This window comes from Ascaphus truei, chromosome 20, assembly GCF_040206685.1.
Source record: "Ascaphus truei isolate aAscTru1 chromosome 20, aAscTru1.hap1, whole genome shotgun sequence".
In the NCBI taxonomy this organism is placed as follows: Eukaryota; Metazoa; Chordata; class Amphibia; order Anura; family Ascaphidae; genus Ascaphus; species Ascaphus truei.
This window is the reverse complement of record NC_134502.1, coordinates 1,248,016-1,258,015: the sequence shown is the minus strand read 5'-3', so window position 1 is coordinate 1,258,015 and position 10,000 is coordinate 1,248,016. Positions and strand designations below refer to the sequence as shown.

Below are 10,000 nucleotides of genomic sequence, written 5' to 3'. Positions count from 1 at the left end.
CAGGAGGTATATCTCTATGGGTTCTGCACAGTGATGGGGACACCCTGTGGTCACTGTTTGTATTAGGGGAAGTATATTCTAAATACATATAACAGTGTTAATTGCACATTATATATTAATAAGGATATATTAAATATTGTATTTATTATATAAACAGTATTATGACAATAATATGTAAAATGAAATAAGTTATCTGAGAATAAAAAAGTTATGTGAAACATGAGTCTTCTTTAATTCTCTAATATCGCGTCTGAGATATCAGCTAAATTGCCAATAATAATAATAATAGCATGTAAAGCGCTGCTAGGTTTTTACATAGCACTTTACAGAGACATTTTACAGGCACAAATCCCTGCCCCATGGAGCTTACAATCTGTTTTTTTTGGGGGGGGGGAGCTGAGGCACAGGGAGATAAAGTGACTTGCCCAAGGTCACAAGAAGTCAACACCAGGAATTGAACCAGGTTCCCCTGCTTCACACTCAGTCCAGATAACACTCAGTGCCAGAAAGTGTCTTTACTCACTGAGCCGCTCCTTCTTCCAGGCTCCCCTGCTTCACACTCAGTGCCAGTCAGTGTCTTTACTCACTGAGCCGCTCCTTCTCCCAGGTTCCCCTGCTTCACACTCAGTGCCAGTCATTGTCTTTACTCACTGAGCCGCTCCTTCTCCCAGGCTCCCCTGCTTCACACTCAGTGCCAGACATTGTCTTTACTCACTGAGCCGCTCCTTCTCCCAGGTTCCCCTGCTTCACACTCAGTGACAGTCAGTGTCTTTACTCACTGAGCCTCTCCTTCTCCCAGGCTCCCCTGCTTCACACTCAGTGCCAGTCAGTGTCATTACTCACTGAGCCGCTCCTTCTCCCAGGCTCCCCTGCTTCACACTCAGTGCCAGTCAGTGTCTTTACTCACTGAGCCTCTCCTTCTCCCAGGCTCCCCTGCTTCACACTCAGTGCCAGTCAGTGACTTTACTCACTGAGCCGCTGCTTCTCCCAGGTTCCCCTGCTTCACACTCAGTGCCAGTCAGTGTCTTTACTCACTGAGCCGCTCCTTCTCCCAGGTTCCCCTGCTTCACACTCAGTGCCAGTCAGTGTCTTTACTCACTGAGCCGCTGCTTCTCCCAGGTTCCCCTGCTTCACACTCAGTGCCAGTCAGTGTCATTACTCACTGAGCCGCTCCTTCTCCCAGGCTCCCCTGCTTCACACTCAGTGCCAGTCAGTGTCTTTACTCACTGAGCCTCTCCTTCTCCCAGGCTCCCCTGCTTCACACTCAGTGCCAGTCAGTGACTTTACTCACTGAGCCGCTGCTTCTCCCAGGTTCCCCTGCTTCACACTCAGTGCCAGTCAGTGTCTTTACTCACTGAGCCGCTCCTTCTCCCAGGTTCCCCTGCTTCACACTCAGTGCCAGTCAGTGTCTTTACTCACTGAGCCGCTGCTTCTCCCAGGTTCCCCTGCTTCACACTCAGTGCCAGTCAGTGTCTTTACTCACTGAGCCGCTCCTTCTCCCAGGCTCCCCTGCTTCACACTCAGTGCCAGTCAGTGTCTTTACTCACTGAGCTGCTCCTCCCAGGCTCCCCTGCATCACACTCAGTGCCAGTCAGTGTCTTTACTCACTGAGCCGCTCCTTCTCCCAGGTTCCCCTGCTTCACACTCAGTGCCAGTCAGTGTCTTTACTCACTGAGCCGCTCCTTCTCCCAGGTTCCCCTGCTTCACACTCAGTGCCAGTCAGTGTCTTTACTCACTGAGCTGCTGCCTCTCCCAGGTTCCCCTGCTTCACACTCAGTGCCAGTCAGTGTCTTTACTCACTGAGCCGCTGCTTCTCCCAGGTTCCCCTGCTTCACACTCAGTGCCAGTCAGTGTCGTTACTCACTGAGCCGCTCCTTCTCCCAGGTTCCCCTGCTTCACACTCAGTGCCAGTCAGTGTCTTTACTCACTGAGCCGCTCCTTGTCCCAGGTTCCCCTGCTTCACACTCAGTGCCAGTCAGTGTCTTTACTCACTGAGCCGCTCCTTCTCCCAGGTTCCCCTGCTTCACACTCAGTGCCAGTCAGTGTCTTTACTCACTGAGCCGCTCCTTCTCCCAGGTTCCCCTGCTTCACACTCAGTGCCAGTCAGTGTCTTTACTCACTGAGCTGCTGCCTCTCCCAGGTTCCCCTGCTTCACACTCAGTGCCAGTCAGTGTCTTTACTCACTGAGCCGCTGCTTCTCCCAGGTTCCCCTGCTTCACACTCAGTGCCAGTCAGTGTCGTTACTCACTGAGCCGCTCCTTCTCCCAGGTTCCCCTGCTTCACACTCAGTGCCAGTCAGTGTCTTTACTCACTGAGCCGCTCCTTGTCCCAGGTTCCCCTGCTTCACACTCAGTGCCAGTCAGTGTCTTTACTCACTGAGCCGCTCCTTCTCCCAGGTTCCCCTGCTTCACACTCAGTGCCAGTCAGTGTCTTTACTCACTGAGCCGCTCCTTCTCCCAGGTTCCCCTGCTTCACACTCAGTGCCAGTCAGTGTCTTTACTCACTGAGCCGCTGCTTCTCCCAGGTTCCCCTGCTTCACACTCAGTGCCAGTCAGTGTCTTTACTCACTGAGCTGCTCCTCCCAGGCTCCCCTGCGTCACACTCAGTGCCAGTCAGTGTCTTTACTCACTGAGCCGCTCCTTCTCCCAGGTTCCCCTGCTTCACACTCAGTGCCAGTCAGTGTCTTTACTCACTGAGCCGCTCCTTCTCCCAGGTTCCCCTGCTTCACACTCAGTGCCAGTCAGTGTCTTTACTCACTGAGCCGCTCCTTCTCCCAGGTTCCCCTGCTTCACACTCAGTGCCAGTCAGTGTCTTTACTCACTGAGCCGCTGCTTCTCCCAGGTTCCCCTGCTTCACACTCAGTGCCAGTCAGTGTCTTTACTCACTGAGCCGCTGCTTCTCCCAGGTTCCCCTGCTTCACACTCAGTGCCAGACAGTGTCTTTACTCACTGAGCCGCTCCTTCTCCCAGGTTCCCCAGCTTCAAACGCTCAGTGCCAGTCAGTGTCTTTACTCACTGAGCCGCTCCTTCTCCCAGGTTTCCCTGCTTCACACTCAGTGCCAGTCAGTGTCTTTACTCACTGAGCCGCTCCTTCTCCCAGGTTCCCCTGCTTCACACTCGGTGCCAGTCGGTGTCTTTACTCACTGAGCCGCTCCATCTCCCAGGTTTCCCTGCTTCACACTCAGTGCCAGTCAGTGTCTTTACTCACTGAGCCGCTCCTTCTCCCAGGTTCCCCTGCTTCACACTCAGTGCCAGTCAGTGTCTTTACTCACTGAGCCGCTCCTTTTCCCAGGTTCCCCTGCTTCACACTCAGTGCCAGTCAGTGTCTATACTCACTGAGCCGCTCCTTCTCCCAGGTTCCCCTGCTTCACACTCAGTGCCAGTCAGTGTCTTTACTCACTGAGCCGCTCCTTCTCCCAGGTTCCCCTACTTCACACTCAGTGCCAGTCAGTGTCTTTACTCACTGAGCCGCTCCTTCTCCCAGGTTCCCCTGCTTCACACTCAGTGCCAGTCAGTGTCTTTACTCACTGAGCCGCTCCTTCTCCCAGGTTCCCCTGCTTCACACTCAGTGCCAGTCAGTGTCTTTACTCACTGAGCCGCTCCTTCTCCCAGGCTCCCCTGCTTCACACTCAGTGCCAGTCAGTGTCTTTACTCACTGAGCCGCTCCTTCTCCCAGGTTCCCCTGCTTCACACTCGGTGCCAGTCAGTGTCTTTACTCACTGAGCCGCTCCTTCTCCCAGGTTCCCCTGCTTCACACTCAGTGCCAGTCAGTGTCTTTACTCACTGAGCCGCTCCTTCTCCCAGGCTCCCCTGCTTCACACTCAGTGCCAGTCAGTGTCTTTACTCACTGAGCCGCTCCTTCTCCCGGGTTCCCCTGCCTCACACTCAGTGCCAGGCAGTGTCTTTACTCACTGAGCCGCTCCTTCTCCCAGGTTCCCCTGCTTCACACTCAGTGCCAGTCAGTGTCTTTACTCACTGAGCCGCTCCTTCTCCCAGGTTCCCCTGCTTCACACTCAGTGCCAGTCAGTGTCTTTACTCACTGAGCCGCTCCTTCTCCACAAGAAAGTGTACACACACAGCGTCACTACAGTAGCAGTCACATAGTCCTTCTATATCTAAGAAGGTCTCCTTTCTCTGAGTGGCCAATGGGACCGACGAACTTGTCTAAATGCACAACTCCAATGCTCTGAAAACCAGCCCTGTTTGCTGCTGAAGTTCAAACACAACGAAATCATTAGGAGTTGAATACTCCCTCGATTAAGAGGTGGTTCCTCCTTCCGAGGGACCAATGTTATCGCTGAACTGGTCTGAATTCACAATCCAAGTGGTGTAAAAACCAGCCCTGTCTGGTGGCATAGTTCAAACACACAAACACTTGCTCCCTGTTATTTAAAGATGTACATATGTATGTATATATTTATTTATATATAGCGCCAAAAATGTAGTCGGCGCTTCACAAAGAATACAGCACAGGGAATTATAATAATACAATAAGCGCAGCAAAATCAGACAGTAGGAAAGGACATCCCTGCACCAAAGAGCTTACAATCTAAGTGGTATGATGGGAGAGTTACAGAGACAGCAGGTGAGGTAATAAGTGCTGTACATGGCAGTGCTTGGTCACAATGGGTGGTAGGAGTGTCTGAGTGTGGGACAATAACCATGAGTGCAGGCTATTGGGATGCTTGATTTGTGGGGTGAGTTTAAAGGTTAGTCAGTATTAAATCAGAAGGTGAACACCATTTGCAGAGGAAGAGATGGCAGAGAGGCGTGAGTGAGATCAGGTGTGTATGTCTGGCTTCAGGCTTAAGGGAGATCCCCAGCAGCAGGAAGGAGTAGATAGAGGGTGTGAGTAGAGGATTTGTGTGGGTGCTTTTTATTGAGGGGTAAAGAAGTTTTTGGGAGAGAGGTGTGTAAGAACCCTATCCCCACCCGGCTACAGAAGATAGGGTGTGTCACGAGAGACCAGGTTTCTTAACACCTTTTTATAACCGCGATCATTGATTGAGCAAAACAAGATGGTAAAATAAATGGTAATTTATTTCTTATAGTAGACAAACACCCGATGGTACAAAATACAAGTTCAACACACTTACTGGGGATGGGGCTAACGAATAAATTCGTTTCCGGAACCAAATTCCTTAAGATTACCTTTTTAGAGCACTTTCCAATGACCGGTAGTTACTCGCGAAAGTCCTGGAACTGTTTTCGGCCAACAATGCCAGATGCGATACGTTCTCAAAAGCGGGACTTTTCTGCCTTGAAAATCTTTGAAGCCGGCGTCTATTCAGTTCTGAGCATCTTTGAATTTGCCGCTATTGGTTTGGCGCTTGGAATCTACCCTTCTGATTGGCTGCAAGGGTTCTTATGGGTTTCTGACTTCCATTCACAAACCTCTACAGTATATCAGAGCGTGGGAATTTCCCCACCAGCCAATCGCCAATTTGCCGGGTTGTAAAGCCGAGAGGGCACCTTGTCTCAGTCTGTCAAAGGGGCATGCGCCAACCTGGCACCTCTGCCACTTTGCATACTGAGCCCACCCGCTGCCCAGGCTCCACAGAGTCTGGGGTTGGACAAATGGTGGCCGGATAGCCCTGTGTTCGTCCAGGACGTGGGTACTCGTGTATAACTGCAGTACCCCTCCTGTTCTAACACCTTGGCATCCCTGAGGCTGTCAAGTAAGGACTCCGCACAGACACAGAGGCACCGAGCTTGGTTCACCATCTGGGCTGGCCGGAATCCTGGACTTAGAAAATCCCTCAGTTCATATACAGGTTAATCAAAATATATATACCTATTAAACTATATCCAGCTAATAAAATATATTGTCCTGTGTTCTGTGTGCAAAAAGTTACAGTATGCGTCCTTATTCTGGTGTCAGGGACGGAGTGAGTGTATATTCCTTACACTCACGAGCCTAATTCTTGTCACACATGAGAATAATACTTTTAAACACTGTAAACCCTGCTCAGCTTTATGACCCAGCTGGATCAGCCCCTGAACCCCTACTCTAGGCTCAGAGTACCTGGGTATCCATCTGGGTATCTGCTATGTTGGGGAACCCCTGTAATACTAGGGAACACTTGTATAGCCACAGATATAGTTTAACCCCTTCATACCCATTTACCTTGTCTGGAAGATGCTGCAGCGGCGATCCTGGCGGTGAGCCGCAATAATGCTTTCAGAGTCAGAGTTTGGCGGAGTAATGTGCTTGGCTGTATATCGAGAATCTCATTCCATTCCCGGATACAACTTTTGGGGTATCCCATAACTCTGGAACCCCCGATACATATCCACATCCTGTAAAGACTTTCTCCGACAAACCCCACCCTGAAACTTACAGCCCAGAAATCTCCCGATCCCAGCACCCTGTGAGGATCGGGATGTCACGCCGCCTTCGGCGCACTCCCCGCTTACCTCTCTCTACGACCGGGACTCGGCTCTGCTCCCGCACTGGGCGCGCATGCGCCTCGCCACCACAGGCTCCTCCGTGCTGCTCGACCTTCTCACCCCTGCCAGTCTCGGGCAGCTCCCGCTCTACCACTATACGCATGCGCGTCCTCCCCGAACCAAATAGTGACAATCATAGGCGCGATTGTAACTACAGGAACAGCAGGGTACCTGCTCCTATGTACCTGCTTAAGAATCAGCTGACAGAGCTGCTATCCCACGGATCTCCCGGCCTGGATAAGGTAATACAGACGGCTGCCACTTCATAGGGCACTGAGACTGCACACTGGACACGCTTTGTGTTCTGCTCCGCTGGTGTGGAGACCCACCGGTGTATACTGAACTGAAGCAGCAGGATGCACGGGCTCCCCCTGGCTTGTGAGTCAGCTGTTGGAGGAGACTGGCTGCAGCAGATTGGGGAGGACAGACTGATTACCAGCATACAGTATATGGGCTGCTTATTTAGGCTTTCTTTCTGACCTGTGGTTGCTCGGCTGCTATTGATCCCCCTGCACTGGTGTGTGGTACCCTGCAGACACACATCTAGAGCTTATGTTTACGTTACAGTTGCGCTTCTGATCCTCTGAGGTTGTAGTGTTTAATAATTATCACAAAATAGTGCAATATTGTCAACCCCAACAAATGATTTCAATGTTGAAAGCTCTATAAAATTTGCACTCACGTGTGTAACGTGATATAAAAGTATTGTGGTTATTAGAAGTTACCAACTTTTGTCTCCAGACGGGTACTCCAGATCCATAGAAAAGGGGGGGAAATCCATATACAAAAAGGAAACGCAAAAATAGTATAGTACTGTTTTTAATATTAAAAACACAAAGTGTTCCACTTACATAAGTGCCTTTGTTTGCGAGCATTCAGACCACCCTGGGTCATAGGGTCAGACAATGATGTTCACAGCAACAGCATCTGCTCCGCGGCCGTCACAGCAGGCACTGGGCTGAATGAAGTCGTCTTTCACTCTGGATGTCATCAACAAGGGCCACTCAGTAATCACAGATTCACCCAACGCATGTTTCCACTGCAAAGTCTTCCTCAGGGGCTAATCTCTCCCTCAGCGTGCCGGTATCTCCTCCAGTATTTAAATCCCAAGGTCACGTGACGTGGATGATTTCAAAATGGCGGCCATACCGGCATCCCATACCGGGGCCTGTAACTCGGGAAGCATGGGGTCCATGAGGCTGAAATCAAAGCGCTTCAGCTCAGGAGACCCCCTGCTCACGCACACTATTAATAAAATTTACATTAAAGCAGCTGCATTACCTTAGCGGATAGCTGCTAAGGCAATGAAGGGGTTAAGGCACAATAGTAGGTTTATTGAGGGCAGAGGGGTTGAGTGAATCGGGTACTTGGCCCTTCACTCACCCCCTCTGTCCCCAATAAACATTACAATCTGAGATAACCACCAATAAACAAACCACCAACCCCCTGTGCCCCCCAAATAAAGACATGTTTATTTTTTTCTGCACATGATTGATGCCAGAGGCCAGCGGGGGTCCTCAGGTGGTCCCCACAAGTATCCGTGGGCCTCCAGGTGGTCCCCGCTTGTATCCAAGGGCCCCACAGCGGTCCCTGGGTGGTCACCATGGGTGTCTGGGGGTCCTCCGGTGGTCCCCGTGGGTCCCCGCTGGCCTGCGGTACCAATCCTGTTGCATTATTAAGGGGTTAACCCACACTCCCCCTCTACCGACTCGGGAGGCCTAAGCACCCAACCCGGATCACTATACCCAACCTCTACCCATGGGGACCACCCAGACACCTGCGGGGACCACCTGGAGGCCCACGGACACACGCAGGGACCACCCGGGGACCCCCGCCAGCCTCTAGTATCAATCCTGTGTATAAAAAAAAAATGCTTTAATGTGGGGGCACAGGGGGTGGGTGGGTTGTGTATTGGTGGTTAGTACATATTGTAATGTTTAATGGGGGAAGATCGGGTGATTTAATGGCCAAGTACCCACTTCACTCACCCCCTCTGCCCCCAATAAAGTTGCTGTTAACCCGTGTTCCTTAACCCCTTCATTGCCTTAGCGGTTTTCCGCTAAGGTAATGAAGTTGCCTGTAAATGCATTTTTATTGCATGGGACTCATGCCGGGGGACCGGTGCTGGTATTAATAGAGTCCCTTCTCACCACCTTCCTGCCAACTTTTCTCAAGTGATTACAGTACCAAGTCTGGCAACTTTTATGTATGTGTTGTGTCTGTGTCACTGCTTGCTTGCAATTTTGTTTTTCTAAATTAGATCCTATTAAAAGTTAAGTCTTAATTGCCCAATCACTCCAATAAACAGGACCTGCGTGCCTATAAACAGGAGCTCTTTTCTTGCTTCCGCAAGTATTGTCTCTCCGTGCGTTATTCGCCTCTGAGATCACCTCTCCTACCACACCAGACTGTAGCAAGAGACTCCCCACTCCCCTTACCCTTTCCCCTCTACCGCTCCCCACATATACGCATATTTTCTAAACTGGTAACCCAAGAGCTTTTAAACAGGCATGGTTTAAAATTCAAACAATTATTTAATCCAAGCTGCAATAAAATTCTTTAAAAATACGAAAGGCAACGCAGATGTCGTAACAAAGCAGCATCGTATGGAAGCAGGGGGTCTTCGGAGTCTAATCCCATTCATTTCAGTCCCAGGGACCCCCTGCTTCCGGAGATACTCCGGTACCTCCGAAGGGGATTCCGAAATAGGCCTGCTTTTTAAAACTCCTGCCTCGCGCGGGCCAATAGGAAGGCGCACCGGATGACATCACGGCGTCCGATCGGCCCCGCAGGGCGAGGGAGCTTTGAAAAGTGAAGAACGAAGGGCGTCGCTGTCCCAAAAGAGTTCCCTTTTTGTTTCCACGATTTGGGGATTATCCCTCTGCTGCTCCCTGTCTCCCGTCATCGGCGGGGTTAGACCGGAAACATACGCCACAAAAAAGTGCGCAGAAAGAGAAAAACACAAATAAGACTTAATTCATTAATAACATTATAAAAAAAAAAGACTAAATGACCCTTACTTAATAAAATAGGATGATCCGCACATGTAAAACTGCCACGAGGAACAGATTATAAAGTCCCTCAAGTCTACAACACGCGTTTTATATATATATATATATCACCCCCTGATGAAGCGTCATATGACGCGAAACGCGTAGAGGTGAAGTCGTCGCGTGGCTACCAGACGCCGTGACGACGGACGCCCTGAAGCTACCGTCACCCCCTTGCTTCCACGAGGACGCGGACTCCAGCCATACCCACAGCTTTTAACGTCTTGCAGTGAGGACCGGATCCTATTCCAACTTGAATGGACTTGTGGGACTTCATCAGCAGTTTTTCATGGGCGGATGACGGGATCCACATGGTCCTATTTTATTATGAAAGGGCCATTTAGTCCATTTTTATAAAGTTGTTAACGAATTTAGTCTTATTGTGCTTTTCTCTTTATGTGCCCTTTTTTGTTGCTTAATCTGTGAAAAGTTGCCACTACGTGCTCCCGGCTAGCCGAGTGGTGTGGCTACCGGCACCCCCTGCGGAGCTAAGTATCTCTG

General features: G+C 50.5%; 2 protein-coding genes across 3 annotated transcripts in view; both read left to right on the top strand.

Annotated features, from left to right (window-relative positions):
• LOC142470644 (uncharacterized) overlaps positions 1-202 on the top strand; it is a 39,960-nt gene extending 39,758 nt beyond the window's left edge. For both annotated transcript variants that reach the window (XM_075577239.1, XM_075577238.1), the window contains one exon: positions 1-202. This exon is cut by the window's left edge and continues 186 nt beyond it. The gene's annotated coding sequence lies outside the window, so the exon portion shown is untranslated.
• Positions 1-10,000, top strand: part of LOC142470645 (uncharacterized) — a 192,373-nt gene that overhangs the window by 103,610 nt on the left and 78,763 nt on the right. The gene's annotated exons all lie outside the window — the stretch shown is intronic.